At 39.3% G+C, this 26,278-nt stretch overlaps 1 protein-coding gene and 1 long non-coding RNA gene across 15 annotated transcripts in view; one reads left to right on the forward strand and one right to left on the reverse strand.

Moving 5' to 3' along the window:
* LOC138742470 (inactive N-acetylated-alpha-linked acidic dipeptidase-like protein 2) overlaps positions 1–26,278 on the forward strand; it is a 658,708-nt gene that overhangs the window by 390,978 nt on the left and 241,452 nt on the right. The window lies entirely within an intron of this gene.
* The window catches only part of LOC138742478 (uncharacterized), a 39,325-nt gene continuing 29,896 nt past the window's right edge, over positions 16,850–26,278 (reverse strand). For both annotated transcript variants that reach the window (XR_011344196.1, XR_011344195.1), the window contains one exon: positions 16,850–17,067. This is a non-coding gene — a long non-coding RNA (uncharacterized lncRNA). The remainder of the gene's footprint in view (positions 17,068–26,278) is intronic.

Genomic DNA, 26,278 nt, shown 5'->3' on the forward strand with positions numbered 1-26,278 from the left:
AGGCCTGCTGTACCTGCATGCTTGCCTTCAGAGACTGATGTACAAGTACCCCTAGGTCTCTCTGCACTTCCCCATCTCTTAATCTATTGCCATTCAAATAGTAATCTGCCCTCCGGTTTGTATTACCAAAGTGGATAACCTCACATTTATCCACATTGTAGTGCATTTGCCATGTATCTGCCCAGTCCCTCAATTTATCCAAATCACACTGGAGCTTCCTCACCCCCTCTTCCGTGCACACAACCCCTCCTAGCTTAGTGTCATCTGCAAATTTGGAGATATTACATCCAATCCCCTCATCCAGATCATTAATGTAAATTGTGAACAGCTGGGGTCCCAGTACAGATCCCTGTGGCACCCCACTGGTCACCGCCTGCCACTCAGAAAACGAGCCATTTATCCCAACTCTCTGTCTTCTACCTGCCAGCCAGTTCTCAATCCACATCAATAATTTGCCCCCAATCCCATGAGCCTTGACTTTGGAAGCCAGTCGTTTATGCGGGACCTTATCGAAGGTCTTTTGGAAGTCCAGGTACACCACATCCACTGGCTCTCCCCCATCTATTTTACCTGTCACCATCTCAAAGAATTCCAATAGATTTGTCAAGCACGATTTACCTTTTGTAAATCCATGTTGACTCCGTCCGATCCCTTCTCTGCTAGTCATATGCTCTGCTATTACATCCTTAATAATGGATTCCATCATTTTGCCCACTACTGATGTAAGCCGATAATTCCCCGCTTTTTCTCTGCCCCCCTTTTTAAATAGTGGGGTAACATTAGCTACCCTCCAATCCATGGGTACTGATCCTGAGTCTATCGAGTTCTGGAAAATAATTCTTAAAGCATCTGCTATCTGAATGGCCACTTCCTTGAGTACCCTAGGATGTAGATTATCAGGCCCTTGGGATTTATCTGCCTTCAATCCCATCAATTTCCCCAAGACCATGTCCTTAGAGATACTGATTTCTTTCAGTTCCTCCCTTGCATTAGTCTCTATGTTCCCCAACATCCTTGGGAGGTTATTTGTATCCTCTCTTGTAAAAACAGAACTAAAGTAAGAATTTAATTGGTCTGCCATTTCCTTATTCCCCATTATATATTCCCCTGATTCCGACTGCAAAGAACCTACTCTGGATTTCACCAATCTTTTCCTCTTGACATATTTATAAAAGCTTTTGCAGTCGGTTTTTATATTTGCTGCAAGCTTACTTTCGTAATTTATTTTTGCTCTCTTGATTAATCCCTTTGTCCTCCTTTGCTGCATCTTGAACTGCTCCCAGTCTTCGGTTGCGGTACTTTTTTTGGCCAATTGATATGCTCTCTCTTTGGACCCAATGCTGTCTCTAATTTCCCTTGTTATCCACGGTTGAGTCACCTTTTTTGGTTTATTCACACTTCATGAAGATATAGTGGTTGTTGAAATCCTGGCAAAAGGATCCAGCTTGAAAATTAACCAGGGAAACTAAATGGGTTTTCATGAAAGATGACCCAGAATGAAGATGAGTGCCAAGCTGCAGGTTATTTGACCATTGACAAGCAATAAGGTGTGGATTATCAAGGATGTTCAGTAGTGAAAGTAATTACCCACAATCAGAAAGGCTTGTGCAATACAAGCTTTGCCTATCAGCTGGGGACTGGCCTTCCCTGATGAGATTGTGCCTCAAAGCATAGTGGATTAAACAATCTACTCCAAAGGCATGCAACTGGTGAAATCGGGCAACTAGTTGGTCATGGAAAGAGCTGTGCCAATACATAGAGCCTCATGCAATACAATGGCAGCAGGTTGCGTTGCTGAGGCTGCACTTTTCATTCCTGGATTTCTTCAGCTACAGAGAGGACCTCTCATTTTGTAGATGCTTGTTGCATTTTCCACAGGCTTTGCACATGTTTGCATGGCCAGAAAATAAAGAAGCAAAGGGAAATGTGTAAGTCGGGGAGGAGGAAGATAAGAGTTGTCTTTTGGCCATATTGTGAAGGATTAATTTGGGTTGACAACTCCACCTCAAAACCACCGAATTAGTTGCAAAATACTTTTGGAACTCTTGAGGTTCTGAAAGATGAAGTGTGAACATGTAAGTTTATTCTTTTATTTTAACCCAGAGCACTAACTGACTGTTGTGTGTCCTGCCCCAATCAATGATTTAATAGTAGTACTGTCAATTAGAACTAGACAAAGGAAAACATTTCCTGCAGTCATCAAAATGAATAAGAGAGATAATGATTTAACGATTTGGGATGAGACAAGTGATACTCATTTTGTCAATGTGAAATAAATTGTGGTCATTGAGATTGCACAACCTGCCTCAGTGAACTGCAGTGCACATCTTTAATGTTTTAATGCAGTTTTTAAAAAATATTTTGTAAAGTCACCTTTGTCTCAGAATCATTTTAAATAGAACTAATTTCCACAATTCTTTTGTTTAAAAAATGATCACAGTTCTAAATCAAGATGACCACTTTTATTTTCAATTTATCTCTTTGTTCCACGTGAGCAGTTTACAACACTGTCCTCTTGTTATCCTGCATTTACTGGCTTGGTAATAATGGGTTGAGCTACACTCTTTTCACAATAAGGTTTGGCTAAAAACTGAAATCATGCCTGTTTTCATATCCCAGTTAAATTTTAAATTTGTGGTTGAATGACAAGACTGAAAGAAGACATTAGTTTATCTCTTGTTTCTGGTATCTTTTTAATCCTGTTCAGAGCAATGGATTAAATATCATTATTAAGAGAAGTGCAAAGACTTATTCTGTGAAGTGCAGGTTTATCTGCAGAATCTGTCATTCTTGTCTTCTGTCTAAGGATTCTGCAGGGTGAAATTTCCACTGGGAGTAGCAGATGACAAAAAAGGTAGATTAAAGTCACCACGTTCTAATGGAATGTCAATTTGCAAGGACATCCTAGGGCAAATATTCATCAATTTATAAGCTGTCAACAATTCAACAAATGCTTTTTGCTTTGAAAATGCCTTTTAGGATTTCCATAATTCTATTTATTTCAAATGAATAAGGACTCTCATTATCTTCATTCAGCTCATAATTTTGAAGTAAAATTCCTCACCTCTCTGATTTTAATGCTTTGTTATACAGCTGTACAAGGTCAGGTCATTTGTCTGCATGCTACTGGTATCATGTAACCCAGAACAATATGTAGCATGGTCAGGTGGTCGGTGACTAAACCGGCTCCCCCTCCAGGGTTACTTTGTGAGGAGCATGGCTAGACACTGTGCAGGATGAAAATAAAAGGATGAACAAACCCTCTCTTAGGGTCAATGGCCATCTCGCAAACACGTGCCGCAAAGCATGGAAGGGGCGTCCCTTGCATCAAAGCTTGGTTTGGCCATTCATTGCAACAGAACTTCCTCCAGCCATCTTGATCCTCACCATGCTGCTAGATCTGGGAGGGGATGTTGAAAGGGTGGGTCTGGATCGATGCAAACCCCTACTCACTTAAATCCATTCACGCAAACACTGTTTCTTTCTGAGGAGTGGGGTATCATCATCTCAAACCGCACAAACTGACTGAAAGGAACCTTTCAGTGGGGTATCATCATCCTATGGGATGGAGAGCCAGAATACAGCTGTACGAATATTTCTAGGCTACAATGTGAGCATTGGTGAATGAATGTTAGTTCAGGATTTAACACCTTCATTTCATTATGTTTAGCATGTAATTGCATAGTGATTTATGAATGCAATATTTATAATTGTTTCTTGATTTATCTGTCATGGGTGTTATAGTGAAAGTTAAAGGCCAAAAACAATCATGGTAAAAACCTTCTTGCATTTGTATTGTGTTTAATTTCAAGTGGTTAAGTTCAGGGAACTTGTGGATAATGTAAAATAAATGCATAAGATTACTGGTGATCCGAGGAACAGCTCCCAGAAGGTGAAGAACACACAAGTCAGAGCAGCTGTAAGAGCTTAAGGAGCTGATCCAACTCAGCTTGTGAAAATTAATGGAGGAGCACTGAAGGATGAGTAAAGTCTGTGAGATGTAAAGCAGTGAACCAGAGATTTCCAAATAAGTCTTCTCACACCAAATGAAAAGAGTGAAACAGAACTGCATAGGCTTATTAATTCTTGTGGCTTTTGTATTGCATATTTTGTTATTGAACCAGAGCTTATTCAGGTGCACTGGATCAAGATGACTGTAAAGTGCATGAAATGTCAATAGTTTATTGCCCTTATGATGCACTTATGTGTGCTGGTGTTCCTATTCTAAACTAATCATTTTTCTTTCTCTGTTTCTGCATCTCCATCTCTTTACGTGGTCACTCTCCATATTAATCCTTGCTGAACTGGATCTCTATTCTGAGTGTCTGTTTTCCTCTATATCAGTCCTGTCTCAGGAGTATGACCATACTTGTGATGTCAAAGGGTACTTGCAGCAATGCTGGTTGATGTAAGTACATCAGTGTTCTTGCATTGATGTTATTTAGTTGGAGCAATCAAATCTCTGAAATGAACATTTCTGCAAATTTTCCTTCTGTTATTTATTGCTGGCATTTTAAAAAAGATCTAAATGTTTGTAATGTTCTACAATTGTTCAGCATAGCTGGAGATGTTAATGATAGATGCTTGGTAGGAATTAGTCAATATTATTAGGTAAGCCACTTCAGTTGAAATTATTTTGTAATTATTTGTTTCTTCCAAGCAAAACATTTGGAAGTTTTTGTTGAATTATTCATGTAGAGTGATGTATTTTGTAACAGGAGGCTTAATGCACTTAAAACCAAAAGAATTGCAATCACATGTGGTACCTGGTCAGAATTCGAGTCAGCATTTCTTGTCATGTACAAGTCACAGAATTTGTTGTTTTTGGTAGCGTCACAGTCCAAACATTTACATTAACTAGTTTACAAAATGAATAAAAATAATTCAAGAAAAAAGACAAAGTAAGGCAGTGTCTATGGTTCATTGTTCCTTCAGGAATCTGATGGCAGAAGCTGCCCTTGTGCCACTGAGAGCTTGTCTTCTGGCTCCTGTACCTTTAATGGGTTTTGTGTCAATAACAATTTTGGTATTTGGTAATTCATTTTTTTTTTCCTTTCTAAGTGGATCTTCTTGGATATATTAAGTAAATGATGCAATACTGGTGAACTTTTATATTGTACAAGCTTTTCATCCCACTTATAAAGTATATGTACCAGTACCTTCTCCCCTATTTTATCTAGTTCTATCTTAGTCCAGTCTGGTTTTTCCCTTGACTGGTAAAAATCTGGCAAATACCTTAATTGTGTGGCTCTATAATAATTTCTAAAGTTTGGTAACTGCAAACCACCTTGGTTATACCTCTCTGTAAATTTATCTAATCCTACCCTCGGTTTCCCCCCTTTCCACAAGAATGTCCTTATTCTCTTTAGTTCATTAAAGAATTTCTCGATTATAGGAATTAGTAACGATTGAAATAAGTATTGTATCCTTGGGAAAGCATTCATCTGAATGCAATTTACCCTCCCTATCAATGTTACCGGTAATTCTTTCCAATGTTCTAAGTCTTCCTGCAATTTCTTTATTAGTGACTGATAATTTAGTTTGTACAAGTGGCTTAACTTATTATCTAACCTGATCCCTAGGTATCGGATTGCTTGTGCTTGCCATTTAAATGGTGATTCTTTTTTAAATTTTGTATAATCCACGTTACTCATTGGCATCACTTTTATTTGCGTTGATCTTGTACCCCAATATTTCTCCATATTCCTTCAATTTCTTATGTAATTCTTCTTATTGATATTTCTGGTTCTGTTAGGTATAAGCTGATTTTATACTCCTCCTTTATTTTTATCCCTTTTATTTTATTTTCTGTTCTTATCAGTTCTGCCAATGGTTCTATTGCTAAGGCGAACAATGAGGGGGGTAATGGACATCCCTGTCTAGTTGACCTACTTAATTTAAATTGGCTCGATACATATCCATTTACTGTTACCTTCGCCAAAGGTCCATTATACAATGCTTTAATCCAATTTATATATTTTTCTGGTAGATTGAACCTCTGTAACACTTTAAATAAATAGTTCCACTCTACGCTGTCAAAGGCTTTTTCTGCATCTAAAGCAACAGCCACTGTTGGTTTCTTATTTCCTTGAACTGCATGAATTAAATTAATACAGGCATTATCCGCTGTTCGTCTTTTCTTAATAAATCCTGTTTGATCTTGTTTTACTATTTTAGGTACACAATCGGCCAATCTGTTTGCTAATAATTTTGCTATTGTCTTATAATCTGAGTTAAGTAGAGATATTGGTCCATATGATGCTGGTGTTAATTGATCTTTCCCTGTCTTTGGTATTACTGTAATTATTGCTGTCTTACATGAATCTGGCACGTTTTGTGTTTCTTCTTTCTGGTTCATTACTTCCAGAAAAGAAAGAATTAATAACTCTTTAAATGTTTTATAGAATTCTATTGGGAATCCATCCTCTCCTGGTGTTTTATTGTTCAGCAACTTTTTAAATATATCCTGTACTTCCTCTATTTCAAATGGTTTTATCAGTTTGTTTTGTTCCTCTTGCAATTTCGGCAGTTCAATGTTAGCTAAAAACTCTTCTATTTTATCATCTTTCCCCTCGTTCTCAGTTTGGTATAATTGTTCATAAAATTCCTTAAAGTTTTCATTAATCTTTATTGGGTTATATGTAATTTGTTTGTCCTTTTTCCTTAATGCCAGTACAGTTCTTTTAGCTTGTTCTGTTTTAAGTTCCCAGGCTAATATTTTATGTGTTTTTTCTCCCAGTTCATAATACTTTTGCTTTGTTTTCATTATGTTCTTCTCCACCTTGTACATTTGTAAATGTTTCATTTTTTTTTTGTCCGCAAATTCTCTCTTTTTCGTTACATCATCCCTTTTTACTAGTTCCTTTTCTGTACTTACTATCTCCCTTTCCAACTGCTCTATTTCCCGATTGTAGTCCTTTTTCATCTTAGTTTCTTAACTTATTATCTGTCCTCTAATGAAGGCTTTCATTGTGTCCCATAATATAAATTTTTCTTTCACTGATTCCGTGTTTATTTCCAAATATGTTTTAATTTGGCGTTCAATAAACTCTCTAAATTCCTGCCTTTTAAGTAGCGTGGAGTTTAACCTCCATCTATATGTTCTTGGCTTTATATTCAGTTTTCTTAACTCTCCCTTGAATATGGGCTGACAACAAAAACATATCAATCTTTGAGTATTTTTTATGCCTACTCGAATAATATGAATATTCCTTCTCTCTGGGTGTTGCTTCCTCCATATATCCGTAAGTTTCATTTCCTGCATTGATTTAACCATAAATTTGGCTACTTTATTCTTTTTGCTTGTCTTTTGTCCAGTTTTATCCAACATTGGATCCAAATTAAGGTTAAAATCCCCTCCTATCAATATATTTCCTTGTGTATCTACAATCTTCAAAAAAATTATCTTGCATAAACTTTTAATCCTCCTCATTAGATGAATATATACTGAGCAAATTCTAAAATTCTGAGTATATCTGACACTTTATCATTACATCCTTCCCTGCTGGATCTATTATTTCCTCCTCTATTTTGATTGGCATAATTTTATTAATTAATATGGCCACACCTCTAGCTTTCGAATTATATGATGCTGCCGGTACTTGTCCTACCCAGTCTCTCTTTAATTTGTTATGTTCCACTTCAGTTAGATGTGTTTCCTGCACAAATGCTATATCTATTTTTTTCTTTATTCAGTAAATTTAATAGTCTCTTCCTTTTAATTTGGTTATGTATTCCATAAATGTTTATAGTCATATAGTTCAACATGACCGTCTTGTATCTTGTTTACACCTCATTTCCGCTTCCTCACCACCTCCATCCCCCTTTTCCCCATTTTCATCTCTGTTTTCCGTTTTTAAACTCAATGTATGACTACACATTTAAAACTTAAAATACTCCAACAAGTCCCACACCCAATATTACCTTAATGCCAAATGCCCCCCCCCCAAGTTGCCCCTTATCCCTTGCCGGGCAACTACAACTCCCCTTTCCATTTGAATTGCGATCTTGCTCACAAGCGTCAACTGATTTCGCAGTGACAGTTATTCTCTCCCCCCAAACCCCCCCAGAAAACACTTTTTTTTACACATATAACAAAGCTCTCCCTTTTTTTCCCCTTCCTTCCCTTCTGTTTTCCCTCTTTAGTTCTTTACATATACATTGTTTTTACATCTTTATATATACTTTATCGTCATTCTTCATTCTTATTACATCTCTCTTCATCTCTCTTTCTGTCCTGCAAATGCTCTGAGAATTCTTGTGCTTCCTCCAGATCCGAGAACAGTCTGTTTTGCTCCCCGGGTATAAATATTTTAAGCACGGCTGGATGTCTTAACATGAATTTATAACCTTTTTTCCATAGGATCGATTTTGCTGTATTAAACTCCTTCCTCTTCTTTAAGAGTTCAAAACTTATGTCTGGGTAAAAAAATATTTGTTGACCCTTGTATTCCAATGGTTTATTATCTTCTCTAATTTTATTCCTAGCCCGCTCCAGTATATTTTTTTTGTCGTATATCTCAAAAATTTTACAAAATGGATCTTGGTTTTTGATGTGTCTATGGTTTCGGGGCTAGTGTTCTGTGGGCCCTTTCTATTTCCATTCCTTCCTGTATTTCTGTCATTCCCAGGACCTTTGGGATCCATTCATTTATAAATTCCTTCATATCTGTGCCTTCTTCATCTTCCTTCAGGCCCACTATTTTTATGTTGTTTCGCCCACTATAATTTTCCAACATATCAATTTTCTGAGCTAACAACTCTTGTGCCTCTTTAATTTTTTGTCACTTTCTTCCAATTTTCCTCTTAAATCATTTACTTCCATTTCTACAGCTGTTTCCCATTCTTCCACATTTTCTATTCTTTTCCCTATTTCTGTCATGACTAGTTCTAATCTGCATTTTATCTTCTGTTCTTTTCATTTTTCTTTTAATTGCACTAAATTCTAATGACAACCATTCTTTTAATGCTCTCATTTGTTCTTCAAATAAAGGTTTATCTATATTCTGTCTATCTGTTTTACCTTCTATTTCTCTGTGAAGATCTTGGTCATCTTCCTCTTCTTCTGTGTCTACCTGTGTTTGTGTCTTCTTCTTCTCTTTTTTGTATCTGTATCTCTTCTGATTTTCCTGATGAGTTGCTTGTATCACTTTGTTGAGCCTCTTGCTGTTGGTCCTCCCCTTCTGGGCTGCTCATCTGTCGAGCCTCCTGCTGCTGCTGCTTCTCTTGCCGTTCACCCCGTTGAATTTCTTCCTCACCTGCCGCCTTCCTCATCTTCCAGCTGAATGCCCTGGTATCGGGCATCCCTCAACTGGTCGCGCCGTTGTTGCCCGCTCCTTGGCTGAGCCCCCCTCCCGTCGGTGTTTTCTTTTACCTTGATTCCGCAGTGGCGCACTTTTATTTGGCTCAGAGAGCCATTTTTGCAGTCCACTGGTCGGGGCATCGTGACTCTGCAGGGCCGGCACCAACCTCGGAGATCGGACACTCTTCGCCACCACAGCTCCCTGTTCCTTCATGCCATGCAGGTAAGGCCTTCTTCTTTCTTTTCCAGCGATTTTTCTTCTTTTTTTCCCATTGTTTTTACAATTTCCTTCTTGGGTGCCATCTTCTTTCTCTTCTCTGCAATTTTATCTTCTATTTCTTATATTTTATATTTGTTGAGCTTTGCTTTTTCTTGACTTTTTCTTTTTTTCTGGAGAGAGCTGGTTTTACTCTACTGGCCACTACTCCATCATGTGACTCCCTCTCATCTGTAAGGAGTGTTTACATTCTCCCTGTGTCTGCGTGGGTTTTCCCCGGTTGCTCCGGTTTCCTCCCACCATTGGAAATGTTTTAGGAGTGTAGGTTAATTGGGTGTAAATTGGGCAGCATGGACTCATGGGCCAAAATGGCCTGTTACCGTATAGTATATCTAAATTTAAAAAAAATTAATTTAATACACTGCCTCTTGTAGACATACTTTATGAAGTGAAAACTGATGCCCGTGATGTTGCAGGCTGAGTTAACAACCCTTTGGAATTTTTTTTTCTTGTCCACTTCCATATTAGACAGTGATGCAACCAGCTGAAATGCTCTCCACAGTACACTTGTCGAAGTTTCTGAGCTTCTTTGGAGACACTCCTCATCAAACTCCTTACAAAGTATAGCTGTTGGCATGCCTTTTTCATGATTGCATCAACATGGACAGATCCTCGGAGATTCTAACAGCCAGGAATTTGAAGTTATTGGCACTCTCCACTGCTAAGCCCTCGATGAGGTCTGGATCATGTTCTCCTGACTTACTCCTGAAGTCCACAATCATCTCCTTAGTTTTGCAAGCATTGAGTCCAAGGTTGTTGTTAGGATGTCGCTCAACTAGCTGATATTTCTCTCTCCTGTACACTTCCTCATTGCCATCTATTATTCTGCTGACAACCGTGGTGCCTTCAGAAAATTTGTAGATGGTGTTTGAATTGTGCCAAGCCAGGATGTAGAGTGAGTAGAGCAGTGGGCTAAGCTCACATTCTTGAAGTGTGCCTCTATTGATCGTCAGTGAGGAAACTCTCCTCTGGTCTGGTCTTACCACGATAAAATCTACATTCCTGTGACAATAATCCCAAGGACATTTGGAGTAAGAATAGCTTTGGATGACTAGTTAAACAAAAATTACAAGGAGATCTGATCAACATCTTGGTCAAAGAAATAAACTTTATGGATTAAGACATAGGTCAGCAGGTACAGAAACAATGGGAACCAATGTTTCTCGATGAGCTGTATTTTGCAGAAAATGTCAGGAAAGTCAGGCAAAAGCCAAAAATCCCACTTAAGATTAGTATTAATGAACATTCTTTAACAAAGTTGACTCACTTCAATTTTCTACCCTGCCAAATGGCATGATCCATGGCAGACATCATCTCCCTTGCTCTCCACTTGTCCTCGGAACACAAACTCCAAGGACACCAATGTTAGACATCTGTCCATAGACTATAGTTCTGCCTTCAAGACTATAGTCTTGATCAAACTTATTCCTAAACTTCAGGGTCCAGGCCTCAGTGACCCACCACCCGCCCCCCCCCCCCACCAACCACCACCTCACCACCACCCTTTCCCTACCCTACCCTTCTGCAACTGAATTCTTGACTTCCTCTCTAACCACCTTCAGTGAAGACATTGCCCCATGATCACACTCAGTACTGGGGTTCCTCAAGGAGATGTACTTGGTCTCCTACTACCTCTACACCCAAAACTGAACAATTAAACATTGTTCTACTCCACCTTCAAGTTTTTCACTAATAGCACAGTAGTGGGCCACATATCAAATAATAATGAGACTGAATACAGCAAAGAGAATGAAAGGTCAGTTAACTTCAGCAAAGAGGGCAGAGGACACCCATGTCCACATTGAACAGCTTGAACTGTCCACTGACATTGAAAGAGTGGACAGCTTCAAACTCATAGGAATAAATATCTCCCATGTGCTGAGATGGTCCATGACAGCCAAGAAAGCACACCAATACCTCTACTTTTCAGAAGACTAAAGAAGTTTGGCATGTTTACTTTGTCCCTCAACCACTTCTATAGGGCACCATTAAAAGTCTTGTTGCTGGATGCATCACAGCATGGTATGGGAGCTGCTCTGCTCAAGATCAGAAGAAACTACAGAGGTAATGAATGCAGCTTAGAACAGAGGGCAAACTTCCCTCCCCTCCATGGACTCCATCTACATCTCCTGCTACCTTGGAAAGGTGGTCAATACTGAAAGAGCCACCACACCCCAGACACGCTCTCTTTTCTCTCCTTCAGGAGAAGGCTTAAGAGTGTGAAATCACATGCCAACAGGCTTAAATAGTTTTGTCCTTATAGCCATTATACTCCTGAAAGAACTCCATATCGGTGCTATCATGTTGCCCTAGCTTGGTGATAATTGATCTTCCTTTCCATTGTGATCCTATAGTCTCTAAATTGCACTCTACATGGCTGCATGAATGTGAGAGAGGAGTTGTTCATCTGTTTGCTGAACAGTTCTCACTATACTAGGAATTTAGTGAAAAATAAACTTAAAACTTAAAAGAGAAACATTTTGATTTAGTGAGCACATTTCAGTTCTAGATTACACTTAATTTGTCTAATTTTTTTCTGGTACATGTCTGCATCAGTAAGGACAAAGTGTTAGAAATCCTGGCGCTGATACTTCAATAAAATTGAAAGAATGCAGATAAATTTTACAACAAAGTTTCAGGGAATTGAGCTGAAATTTCAGAAAAGGTTGAATAGGGTAGGACTTTATTCCTGAAGGGTCAGAGAATGAGGGGAGAGTTAATAGAGTTATTCAAATTATCTGGATTATAGATAGGGTAAATGCAAGCAGGCTTTTCCCAGTGAAGTTGGGTGAGATAAGAATGAGAGGACATAGGTGAAGGATGGAAGGTGAAATATTTAAGGGGAATGTGGGGGGAACATCTTCACTCAGATGGTGGTGAGAGTTACAAGCTGCCAGTGGAAGTGGAGGAAGGAGATTTGATTTCAATATTTAAGATACATTTGGATAAGTACATGGACGAGAGGGCTCTAGTCCAGATGGAGGTTGATGGATTGCCGATTGCATGCTGTAGCGTTCTATGGTTCTACGATTGGGGTGGATTAATCCTGAAGGCCTGAAGCTATCTAGCCCATTATACTAAGAGGAGCAAGAGATGAGCTTGATGGGGCTCTCTGGTGGAGCTTTGTGCACCTTTGTTAGACATAAATGTGGTACAAGATGACTGTAGGATATTGAATGTTGCCCTTATTTAAAAGGGCAGCTGGAATAAATGAAAACCTTACATCGGTGGTAAATATTTTCAATTTGAGCTGCTTAGATAGGAAGGACATGGCAGGATAAGGCCCAGTATGGGCAAATGTGATGAGCATTGATAGCCAGCATGGTGGACATGGATGAAGTGGGCTGGAAGCACCCTTTTCTGTGCTGGATGATTAATTGAAAATGTAACCATAATATTTATTTCTACAGAAATAAAATTAATGCAAAATCATATACTTATGTTAATTTTATCATTTTTAGAAACAGCTCATGAACTAAACTATCTGGGGGAAAAAAACGCATCACATGTTATCAATTCCCCTCTCTGATTAGATGAACATAATTGAAGAAAGAAATACACGTCCCAAAGAATGAAGAAATAATATTATACCTACTTCACCCTTCCCACCATGAGAGAAATGTTTAAATATGTAATACATATGGAGACCATATTGAAACAATGACTTCAATATCAAGAGGCATACATCTCTAAAAGAAGACTTTGTAAGAATAAAACTATACAACAATGAAACAATAGTATACAATATATTATATAATTTCTTTGGCTTGGCTTCGCGGACGAAGATTTATGGAGGGGTAAATGTCCACATCAGCTGCAGGCTCGTTTGTGGCTGACAAGTCCGATGCGGGACAGGCAGACACGGTTGCAGCGGCTGCAGGGGAAAATTGGTTGGTTGGGGTTGGGCGTTGGGTTTTTCCTCCTTTGTCTTTTGACAGTGAGGTGGGCTCTGCGGTCTTCTTCAAAGGAGGTTGCTGCCCGCCGAACTGTGAGGCGCCAAGATGCACGGTTTGAGGCGTTATCAGCCCACTGGCGGTGGTCAATGTGGCAGGCACCAAGAGCTTTCTTTAGGCAGTCCTTGTACCTCTTCTTTGGTGCACCTCTGTCTCAGTGGCCAGTGGAGAGCTCGCCATAGAACACGATCTTGGGAAGGCGATGGTCCTCCATTCTGGAGACGTGACCTACCCAGCACAGTTTGATCTTCAGTCGCGTAGATTCGATGCTGTCGGCCTCTGCCATCTCGAGTACTTCGATGTTGGAGATGAAGTTGCTCCAATGAATGTTGAGGATGGAGCGGAGACAACGCTGGTGGAAGCGTTCTAGGAGCCGTAGGTGATGCCGGCAAAGGACCCAAGATTCGGAGCCGAACAGGAGTGTGGGTACGACAACGGCTCTGTATATGCTAATCTTTGTGAGGTTTTACAGTTGGGGTTGTTTTTCCAGACTCTTTTGTGTAGTCTTCCAAAGGCGCTATTTGCCTTGGCGATGGGAGCTGTTTTAAGGCTATCACCTCTTTAATGATAACATCCTAGGCCGTTGTTGACCAAATTACTGGAACTGATGAGTTAGAATACAGAATGGAGATCAGAAATCTGGTTGGGTGGCACAAGAACAACAAACTTGCTCTCAGCAGCAGCAAGACCAAAGAGCTTTTGTTGATATTGGGAAGAAGAGACTGAAGGACAAAGTTCCAGTTTGGTTTGGAGGTGGGGAGGATTAGAATCTTCAAATTCCTGGGAGTCCATATTTTAGAAGGCCTCTCCTGGACTTAGCACATTGAGGCAACCATAAGAAGCAGACCAACCCCTCTACTTTCTCAGGAGTCTGAGAGATTTGTCTTGTCATCAAATACTCGGTGAACTGTACTACACTGAATGGTTGCATCACAGCCTAGTTTGGGAATTCAACTGCCCAGAGACAAAGAAGGCTCCAGAAGGTCCATTGCAGGCTCCAACTTCCAACATCATCAGTTGTTTTGCAGTTGTTGTTTTATTTTACAAAGTACCTGTTCAGCTGCAGCAAGGAAAAATTCAGAATCAGAATTTATTGTCATGAACAAATCATGAAATTTGGTGTTTTGCGGCAGCGTTATAGTGCAAATATTCATATTATAAGCATCTTATAATGATACTATTAAAAAAAAATTAATAACAGTGCACAAAAAGTAAGGCAGGGTCTATGGTTCATTGATTAGTCATGAATCTGATGGCAGCGGGGAAGAAGCTGTCCTTGTGCCGTTTAGCTCTTGTCTTTAGGCTCCTGTACCTTTTTCCTGATGGTAGCAGAGTGAAGAGGGCTTGGGTGGTGGGGATATTTGAGGATAGAGGCTGCTTTTTAAGACACCACCTCATGAAGGTGTCAGCTGAATTAACAATTCTCTGGAATTTCTTGTCCTGAGAGTTGGTGCCTCCATACTAGGCAGTGATAAAGCCAGCCAGAAGTTTATTAGAGTCTTTGGTGACATACAGAATCACCTCAGACACCTTACAAAGTATAGCCGCTGGTGATTGCCTCGATGTGATGGCTCTAGGACAGATCCTCGGAGATGTTCACACCCAGAAATTTGAAGTTCTGCTCCTCTCAACTACTGTGCCCTCAATGAGGACTGGTCGTGTTCCCGATTCCCTCCTGAAGTCCATGATCATCTCCTTGATTTTGCTGACATTGAGCGCAAGGTTTCTGACATTAGACCATTCAATGAGCTGATATATCTCCCTGCTGTATGCTTCCTCATTGCCATTTATGATTCTGCTGACAACGTTTGTGTCATCAGAACACTTGTAGATGGCATTGGAATTGATCTGGCCACACAGTCATGGGTATATAACGAGTAGAGTAAATTGTGGTGCATATCTACATTCCTCAATGTAAAAAATAATAACAACATAGCATTTATATTTATATCACAATAAACTCATTCTCATTAGTGTCATATCAAATTACTATATGCTTTTTCAGCTGCTATAGTTTGTAAAGAATATTGCAGAATCCAAACCATGTTGGATCTGCCCATGTCTTGCATGTAGAAGTCTAGAAGCTCTAATAATGGACTTTGTTAAAAGCCAGTTGAATACAGAATATCTTTTTGAATGATAATTATCATTGAAGTGTTCCTACTAAATCATTATGCTTTTGATGTTTATTCTCAAGTTAGACAAAGCATATGTTTGTTACTTTCTTCCCTTATTTTAGTTTTATGCAGCTCAATCACCAAAGATGTTAAACTGTCAGTTATTGTGTGTCTGGGTATTTCCATTGTTCAGGTTTATTGTTCAAAAGTAGATGGTTGCTCTAATTTTGCATTACTCTTCAGGTCCACCAGTTTTCTTCTTATCCACAAATCTGTTTAGAAAGGTATAAATTATTTTGTTGATCATAACATATGGTGACATGAATAATTGACTCATGCTGAGCCAAATGCAAATGTAATTCCAAAAGGAGAATGATGCCTTGTGCCAATAGCAAGGATATTGATGCAGAAAAAAGTGGCATTGCGAGATTAAATATTTAGAATTACATGTTACAAGATACAGTGTGATGGAAGTCAAAAATTATTTGCGTGAGCTTGTTTACACAGTTAAGAAGACAACATTCTTCTCTTCTAATTATTGTTACCATCATTCATGTTCTGTTGCATTCTAATTTTATTTTCTCTCTTGCAAGTATTGTTCCTCGAATGATGAAACAATACATTAGTTCAGTGAAAACCAGGGATGATAATCTTATTCAGCCATTTCAAGATCTCTCTTCTTGTATAGAGTATCCATGACTTTTACACATGCATTGGAGGTGTCCAGATCTGTTTGTATTGTGTTGTTGTGGAACTGGAATATAAATGAACAGGAGAAATTTGCCTTGGCCATTATCATGAAATACACAAGTTTAGCCTTTGGTTGTATTCACCTCCAAATGCATTTACTTGCATGTGCATACATACATATATATATATATATATATATATATATATATATATTTGAAGGCACAAATATGGATACAACCAATAGCAACAAGAGTTCAGTACTAACATCAGATATTTCCTTCGGACCATTGTGTACTTCAATTCCATTTGATCTTTTCAGCTGCAGGATAATAAACCAGACTATATTTCAAAATTAGGAAAAAAAAATCAAACTTTCAACCCATAATGTAACATAGCAGATAATAAACTTGAAGATTTTACCAAAAATGTTTTTAGAGGTCTACGTGAAGAAAAGTAATGTTATTTATCAATAACATATGTATATTAAATTGTGCTTGAATTGTACCAAACCTTTGACTCAATACACATGTTGCTTTATTGAATAATGTTTGAGATTCAGTTTTCTTTGCCGTTGGAAGTCTACCTTTAATGTTGATTCTGCTGGATTTGATATATTATTAGGGAAAAGATCATCTCTTTCCCTCATTCACTATTTCAAACATTACATCATTCTTATTTCTCACATCGTTCCTAGTTTCTTCATTCATGTTTTCCTTTTAAATTTAAGCTCTGAAAAAAAATGTTGAAAGATTTTGCAGTAAATAGTTTATTTTTATATTTTCAAGCCTCACTGCATATTGAAATGGTCTTTGAATTTCGTAGGAAATTCCTTGTCCCCATGTTGTATTATTAATGAGCACAATTCATCACATCACAATAATAGTAATTGATTTCTTTAGGAACATTTTATCCTAGTTACCATGGCAGCAAAAATAAAATGGATATGAATGAATATTATATTCAATGAAAAAAAATGATGGATTCAATGAAAAACTGACTGAACTGCAACTAATTGTAATGTGGAAACATTCACATGAGAGTTCGATATGAAGGAAAAAAATGAGATATCTGCACCAGGAATACTCATTTGCTTCTATAAAATGGACAGATATGTATTAAAATGGCCTGAGGTTGAGTATACTAGAGTTAATTGTTAAATGAAGCTATATTTGTTTGTGTCAGCATAAAGTATTGCTGATACCCCTTTCTCTAGAAGGTGCAGCATCAGAATTACATTGGTAGTTTGAAGAAAGCTTGTACCACTGTGAAAGTCATTGATAAATAAGAATGGAAGGCTAGCACCTCAAATGTACATAGACAGTCAATTGTACCTGATGAGGTGATTCTCTATAAAGTGCATAATTGATAAATAATTTTATAGCAATAACCATATTGCAATGAAGATGAATATTCTGGATGAGCATTCATTACTAATGCATTTTTATGTTGTCTTGGGCACTAATCAGATAGTCTGAGAAAAAGCATCAGTCCAGTTCAGTAGGAGGTTTTGCAGAAACATCATGATCCTGTGCAACTGCAAATGCATTTTAATAAATGTTCATTGTGTTTTTATGTTAAATCTTCATTGTGACCATGGTGTCTGCTTTGTAGATTTTAAATTAAGTTTTAAATTTAGTTATACAGTACACATGTGAGTTTGAAACAAATTGTGAATAACAATATGTAACTCCTGGTTCACTGAAGCACTGGAGAACTTGTACCATTTCGGAACTCAGTATCCTGAAATAGTTGAAGAATAAAGTGCCAACTCACTATATTGGATATGTGTTGAAGGTTAAAATGTGACACACCTGACCTCTAAATTATCTTTGGCAGAATACACCATCTCGGAGGCTGAAAGCCTTGGCATTCTGAAATCAATTATTAGGTCTCAGGTACAGAGATGCACAGAAAAGAGCTCAGTTACACCCATATTTGATCTCCCACATATTCCAGGCTTCTGTGCTGCAATGCACACATTGGAAATGTGAAGATGGCAGCGCTGCCACTGTTGTAGACCCAGGAGGACTGAGGCCATACAGGTTCAATTGCCTGTAGAAACAAATGAGGCCAGCACCATTTTTCATTAAGATTCACGAAGGTTCATATTCCAAGATGTCGGTGCCTGAGGCTGGCAGCAGGAAGTTGAAGGTTATGAGGGCCAAGGAAGTAGCAGATTGATGTAGGGCACCAGGACAGAAGTACCCACCTTCTCACCTCAGAGGAGATTTGCAGAGAACCCTAGAGAGAAAGAAAACACCAACAGCAAACCAGGTAGCCAGGACTGAGCTATTGGATTGCAGCAGATGGGGAAGCTGCTGTTAGTCCTGCCAGCTCGCTGTATGGATTGCAGGCAATAGCTCAGGCCTCAACAAAAGGTCAAGATTCCTGGAAATGCATGGTGAGCAGGCCTCTGCACCAATGGCTTCCTAATGCTTTGGGAATTTGGAACCAGGGGTCAAGGGTAAGCAATCTGGATACAAGGTCTCAAGCTCACGTTTGCTGCTGAACAATGTGCCTCACAGCCACAGTGATTACAGGGGCACTGGAGGCAGCTATGCCAGAGTAGGCAGTGAGATCCGTGGCCACCCTGTCTCTGAAGGGAATCTTTGATTTTGCGTCTCTTTCTTTGAATAATGGCACTGGATTACTTGGAATCTCTGTGCTTGCCTTTCAAGGCAAAAACAAACACATTTTAGAGTATCTCATTTCTTTGACAATACATTGAATCTTGGATCTTGAAATAAGAAACATGCATGGAACTAGCTGGTACGTCAATACATGAAATTCTGGCCGTCAGTACAATCAGCTATTTTCTTTATGCTTTCTCTGGACCAGCCAAGGTATGCAAATTCTGAACTTCAAATGCCAATGTTTATATTATTTTTGAATCAAATCCACAATAATGTTTTATGAGGTGCAAGCTGGGCAGTTGGATTGTAAAGAGTTAGTGTGCCATCTTCATCAAATTTTAAACTTAAACCTTAACTACATTTTGTTTGTGAAGCATTTGTGCAATCATTGTTCAATTATTGTAATCCACTTTTCATCTACTGATGCAATGAAAGAGGAATCCAGAAATATTGGTGTTTATATCTGAAAGATATAACATTAATGCACACTGTTGGAAACATTTTATAGTCTATTACAAGATCTTGTTTAAGTAAAATGGGATTATCACTGTAAGGGATAGTATAGGCAGGAGGAACTGAATGGTCACAGTTAACATTTAACATTTCACACAAGCACCATCACAAGTCACACCCCAATGACACTTCCATACATTGGAAGAACCAAGGGAAGACTTGTCACAGTCTATTCCAGATTCGATACATTTGTAAAGACATTGTGATTTTTCAAGGGAGAACCATTCTGACGGCTGAAGAAAATCACAGTTTTTTGAAGCAGCTCTATGGCCAGCCCTTTTGTGGAATTCAGAGCAAAGCATGCTCTATGAATGGCTGGGGCTTTCCAGTAGATTGGCCTGAACCAAGAGGGTCTTTTGGGAAGCAAAATGCTTCATTTTGATTGTGACTAACAGTGAAGATCACTTGGAAAAACCGATGCAAGGGTCTTGGAAGCTTCGTGGAGGCCGCACAGTTTGATTCTTGCCTAGAATAGGACTAGGAGTGTTATGACCACAGCTTGTGTGGTTGGACATTTCTTCAAAGGCAACGCAAGAAGAATTCATGAGTCTGTAGCAGCGACAACTCCAGTCTCCCCATCAGTTCATCATTAATTCTGGGCATCAAATTTTAAAGGCCTACGCTTCAACACTGAATTTAAAAAACTGAACTTTGAAGTGACTTTTGAGATTTTGGCCTGGATTGTAATGGTTAGGGTAAGGCACGCATGCGTGCACGCACCCACCTACCCACCCCTGATGATAGATTTAGTGTTAAGGATAGTGTAAGAGTTAGGACTGTAGTTTAGGACTAAGAAATAAAATTAGTTATTTAAAATTAAACACTGTCCGATTCATTGTTTATTGCTGCCTGTTACTCGCGGTTCGCAACAAGTCAAATAGACAATCATTCAGAGTAATTAATTAATCAATAACAGTTCATTGATTACTTTTAGCTAGCTTCACTTTGCAATCATATTATAAATGCAACATTCAGCTTTGTAAACTAATGTACTACTCTCATTTCAGCATTTTAAGCACAACATTTAATACCCTGAATGTTTCAGTTGGTTTGATTTTATTTTGGCACCTGATCCACACTCTCATATTTCTACCGTGAACTGCACCAGTTGTCATTTTGGGAAAGGGACTTGTCTGCAATTCCACCACCCACCAGAAATATCACAGATCGTGGCAGATTTAATAACAGTTGCGCTACTACAAACCTTAACCATGCATCTTACAAAATGCACAGAAAATATTGAGCAGGAGGCCCTCCACCCACTCTCTCCTCACCAGCTTGTGCTACTTTGCGGATTGGAGCTTAGTATTGATTTCAACTGAGTGTTATTGGATGTCAACTCTTGCCTGGTTGTTTTAACACTTATGCAGGAAACCAAATCAGTGAGGATTGGTAAGAACATTTTCTACACAATCTCCAGCAGTACTGGAGCACCACAGGGCTGTATTCTTAGCCTTCTGCGCTACTCGCTTTATTACCTACAACTGTGTGTACAACAGTAATACCATGTACAAGTTCACTGACAATACCACAGTAGTGGATTGTCTAAAAAAGAGGTGATGAGTCAGCAAACGGGGGAGATTGAAAACTTGGCTGAATGGTGCACCAACAACAACCTCGCACTCAATGTCACCAAAACCAAAGAGCTGATTGTTAACTTGAAAACCAGAGTTGTATAATCATTGATAATTGAGGATCCGAGTTGGGGAGGGTGTGCAAATTAAGTTCTTGGGAGTCATTATCTCAGAGGATTTTTTCTGGACTCAATACACTAATGGCATTGTGAAGAAATCATATCAGCAAGTCACACAGCTTTCTTTACACAGAAAAGATCTGTAACCAACATTTTGGACCTGAGACCTTCATTCAAGATATGAACAGAGAGCAGGCAGGTGCAGAAATAAAATGGTGTGGCAGTGGAAGGGGAAAGAGAGGAAGACAGGGGAGAAGCTGAACTGTAACCAGAGAAGTCCATGTTAATGTCATCTGGTTAGAGAGTGCCCAGATAGAATATTAGATGTTGCTCCTCCAATTTCCGGGTGGCCTTGGTTTGGAGGTGCATGAGACCATGCACAGGCATGTTGGTGTGGGAATGGGGTGCAGAATTGAAATGGTTGGCATGGGAAGTCCCCGCTACTGCAGTGGACAGAGCCAAGGCGCTCAACCGAACTATCTCTCTGATGAGGTGAAGGCCACAGCATTTCTTATGGTTACAGGAGTAGGTGCCAAGGGGGTGATTAGTGGGAAGGGATGAGTGGACAAGGGAGTCATGGAGGGAGTGGTCCCTGTAGAAGGCAGGGAGGGGAGGAGAGTAGGATAAGCAGTTATTTTTAAGATCATGGTGGACATCAGATATTTTGCAGAAACTGGTTTCATGGTGGAGGTGGTAATATTTACAGTAAATCATTATTTTATTTTGCATAATGTTGCATTATAGAGGTCCTGTGAAAAACAAATGCATATTATTTTCTTCATCCAGAGAATGAGGCAGCATGTGAATTCTACATGAAGTTTAAGTCAATTCTGTGACATAAGGTGATAAGTGATTTTTGCACTTTCTCTTGCATGAGGGATAGATGAAGCCAAGAGACGTGGTAAGTTAATAGTTGACATAACCCAGTACCCATCTTGCATTACAACAATTGTTGGATTTCAGTGGAGGAAGCTACAGATGCGATATAGCTCTGAGCCCAGGTTATTGGAGGAGTGCCAGTGGTGTGATCATGGAGTCAAGTTTCTGTAAGCAAGTAGCAGATTATTAATTTAGAGATGCAGCGCAGAAACAGGCCCTTCCAGTCCATGAGACTGTGCCTCACAAATACACCTATGTGACCAATCAACCTACAAGCCCCATACATCTTTGAAACGTCAGGGGAAATGCACCTGGAAGAAGCCCCTGTGGACAAGTGGAGAACATCCAAACTCTTTACACAGAATGTTGTATTCAACATGGGCCACAGGCGATATAATAGCATCGTGCTCAAAATCCTGTGTCATGAGAAATCCATAACAACTAAGACGAATTTTTCCAAAAGCGGAAAGCAATTTGAAGCTCAAGCAAGTCTAATTTGTTTTCTAAAATTGCAAGGGCAAGATCCATGACATAGATAACAAACTGTCTGACAACATTATTGAATCACTGCATACAAAGTAGCTTCTGGGCCCAAATCATTATAAATTCATCACATTTGGCCGAAAGTGAAAACTTAAGTATGAATAGAGCCGCAACTTAAAAGAGGAGATACTATTCTTCCAAATTGATGCAAGTGAATAGAAGACATGGTATAAGATTCTAAACATATAATGGGGAGAAAAGTATTTAAGCTGTTAATGCACATTCAGATTAATGTTCTGTTTCTGAAATATATAGTACTTTCTAGAACTCGTCTTAAATTTGGTCTGACAAAGAATTGTTGGAGGAACTCAGCCAGCCAGACAGCATCCAGAGGTAGAAATTGTCGGCCAATATTTCAAATTAGAACTCCATCAAGATGAAGATAAAAATGTAAAATCCTGTATATTAAGGGTTGTGAAAAGTCTAAAGAAAGGAGAGGTGTTGGGGGGAGGGTGGAAAGAAAAGTTAGAGAAGAAATGACTACAGATGTAGGTTCAAAAAATGATGGGAACAGAGTAACCAGAAAATCTGCATATCCTGGGGTCTAGTGTAGCACACAAATGTGCTGGAGGCTGATGGGGTGGAAGGTGAAGAATAGAGGGACTGTCTTCATTCTGCTTGTGGTGGAGGAGGAGGGGAGGTGGGGTGAGGGCAGAAGTATGAGAAATAGAGGAGATAAAGTTATGGGATTTACAAATGACATAGAGAATTATGGCACAGTACAGCTCCTTTGGTTCACAATGTTGTGCTGCCTTACATGAACCTACTCAACAATCCAAACCTTGTCCACCTATCATTCGTAACCCTCTATTTTTCTTGCATCCATGTGCTTGTCTGAGACATTTAAATGTCCCTATTGTACCAGTCTTCACCACCACCCTGGGCAATCCATTTCTGTGTTAAAAAAGGTACCCCTGATGTCTCCCTAATCTTTCTTCCTCTCACATTATACAGATGTCCTCTGGTATTTGCTTCTGTCACGCTGGGGGAAAAGGTGCTGAATTAGCACTTCCTCTTTCATAACCTCAACATAATCCAGCACATAAACCTGTTCTGACTTCACATTTACCAAGGCCCCACTCTCTGGTAAACACTGAAGCAAAGTGTTCATTTATGACCTCACCTACCTCCTCTGCCTTCCAGGTACACACTTCACCCTTTATCCTTCAACAGCTCCAGCTTCACTCCAGTCATCCTTCAGTTCTTCATGCATGCATAGAATACCTTAGGGTTTTCCTTAATCCTACTTGCCAAAGCTTTCTCGTGCCGCCTTCAAGCTGTCCTATGTCCTTTCTGCCCTTCCTGACTTATTTTTCCTAAACCTAATGTATATTTCCTTCTTTCTCTAAACTAGCTATGTCATCTTTTTTGTCAACCCATTCCCTTATCCTACCATGTTTTCCCTATTTCAGTGGGACAAAGCTTTCCAGAACCTTGCACAAATGGTCCCAAAACATCCTCCACATTCTGTGCTTTTTCCTGAGAACATCTGTTCCCAATTTACTCTCCCCAATCTTTGCCTCATCCCATCATAATTAACCCTTCTCAAATTGAAAAATTCACCATTTTGTCAACTCCTATCCTTGCGCTTAACTATACCCAAGGTTTTGGAGTTGCGGTCACTGTCACAGAAATAGTCCCCCACCAAGAGGTCTGTCACCTGACCAGGCTTATTTCCCCAGTACTAAATCCAATATGGCCTATTTTCTAATCTTTTTGCCCAAACAATTGTGTCAGGAATCTTCTTGGACTCACCTGACAAATTCTGCCTCATCTATGTCTTGCTGTATGGAGGTGGCCGTCAATATTAAGTTGAATTCCCCCTTCCCCAATTGCAGCATTCCAAAATTTGTCTACTCATCTGTTCATCAGTGCCCTGAGAGTCATTTGTTGGAGGGAGTGGGGTGCAGAGAGGGTCTATAGATTACAGTGATTGCTCCCCTCCTGTTTCTGACTTTCACTCACTGACAATAGATAATCACTCCACAACGTCCTCCCTTTTGTGGCAGGGGTGCTATCCCTGATTAATAATTCTGTTTCTCCCTCACCTCCCCTCCCCACCAACTTTTACTTTCCTTCCATCCCTTTTGAAATATCTAAACCTGATACCTGCATCAGCCAATCCTGTTCTTGCATCAGGCACAACATTGTAATTCCATGCTCTTAGTTCACATCTCTGATTCCTAATACTTCTTGCATTTGAAGTAAACACATTTCAATCCTTCCAACTGACTACATTTATGTTCCCTCTATTGCTTGTCTTTCCTCACAGTTCATCAACCTTTTCATTATCTGCACTATTAATGCCTTATCATTTGGGTTCCCATCCCCTGCCAAACTAGTTAAAACCCTCCCCAACAACTCTAGCTAACCTCTCCACCAGGATAGTAATCTCTGTCCAGTGCAGGTGCCACCCATCCTTTTATACAGATCATATCTTTGCCAGAAGAGTTCCCAATTATCCAGAAAACTTAAGCCATGCCCCCTGCATCAATTATACGGTCACGCATTTATCTGCCAAATAATCCTATTTTTACCCTCACTGGTGCATGTACAGGCAGCATACCTATGCTTGATATCCTTTCTTTCAGCTTCAGACAGTAAAGAGGAATGCATGTCTATCACAGAAAGAGAACATTTCAGATACCCTGGACTAGATTACCTCACCATGGGAACAGATTTAGTGGAGGCAGAAGAAATGTGAGAAAGGAATGTGTTCTTCCAAAGGCTAGAGTGGGAAAAGGTATCATCGAAGTGGCTGTGAGAGTTTGATCAGAGCATTGTTAATTTAGCTGTGGCTGTCAGCTTAGCAGCAAGCTATCATGCAATGCTATTATATTATATTTTGTAGCTCAACTTCTTTGAAAGGGCTATTAACATAGAAAATTAGACTTCAACCTTGCTCTGAATTATTATGTTTTGATTCTTTTTATACATTCATGTCTAATTATAACCATGTTGATTTTCACATCTTTATTTATCTGTAAACCATCACTGGTCTTTATATCTCATTGTTGAGCTTCAAACGCTACATCGGAATCATAGTTATTATGTTTATTTTGATGCCATTAATATTGTCCTCTTCCCATTTCTACTGGCACTAAAATGCCTTCCACTTCTTCCCTCATTTTGAGTTTTCCAAACAGTACCTCACTCACTCTACTATTTCCAGCATGTTTCTTATGTATGGAATGATGTGGACCATCACTGATATGGCCGTTGATGAACATTGACGTCCATTTTGCTTCATGATGGTTCCAAATCCCTTTTTGTCCTTGTCCTCTGTTGCTAACTTGAATGTGAAATTCATATTCTTAGGTTTCTCTTAAAACTGATGCTGAAGAAGAGAAGAGCTTTTTTTTTCAAATAGAAGGACAATTCTTGTGTATGCTAAGTATAAATAGAGAGGCCTAGTGTAGAGAGCGTCGAAAGAATCAAAGGCTGGTTGATCCAAACCAAGGCTTTTATTAACTCGAAGACTGGAGCGTATCACATGTAAGTCGACCAGTCCAGAATGACCTGGTCTGGCTAGGAGCAACCCTTGAAGACCTGCCAGTAGGTGTGGCTACTCTCTCTGTCATCCTACACTACCATCTGTACATTTACACATTGGTGATAGAATCTGTACTATCACACCGAGATCAGGCTATTTGATGATAAAATTTCTCAAATATATTGT

Source organism: Narcine bancroftii, chromosome 9 (genome assembly GCF_036971445.1).
Source record: "Narcine bancroftii isolate sNarBan1 chromosome 9, sNarBan1.hap1, whole genome shotgun sequence".
Classification (NCBI taxonomy): domain Eukaryota; kingdom Metazoa; phylum Chordata; class Chondrichthyes; order Torpediniformes; family Narcinidae; genus Narcine; species Narcine bancroftii.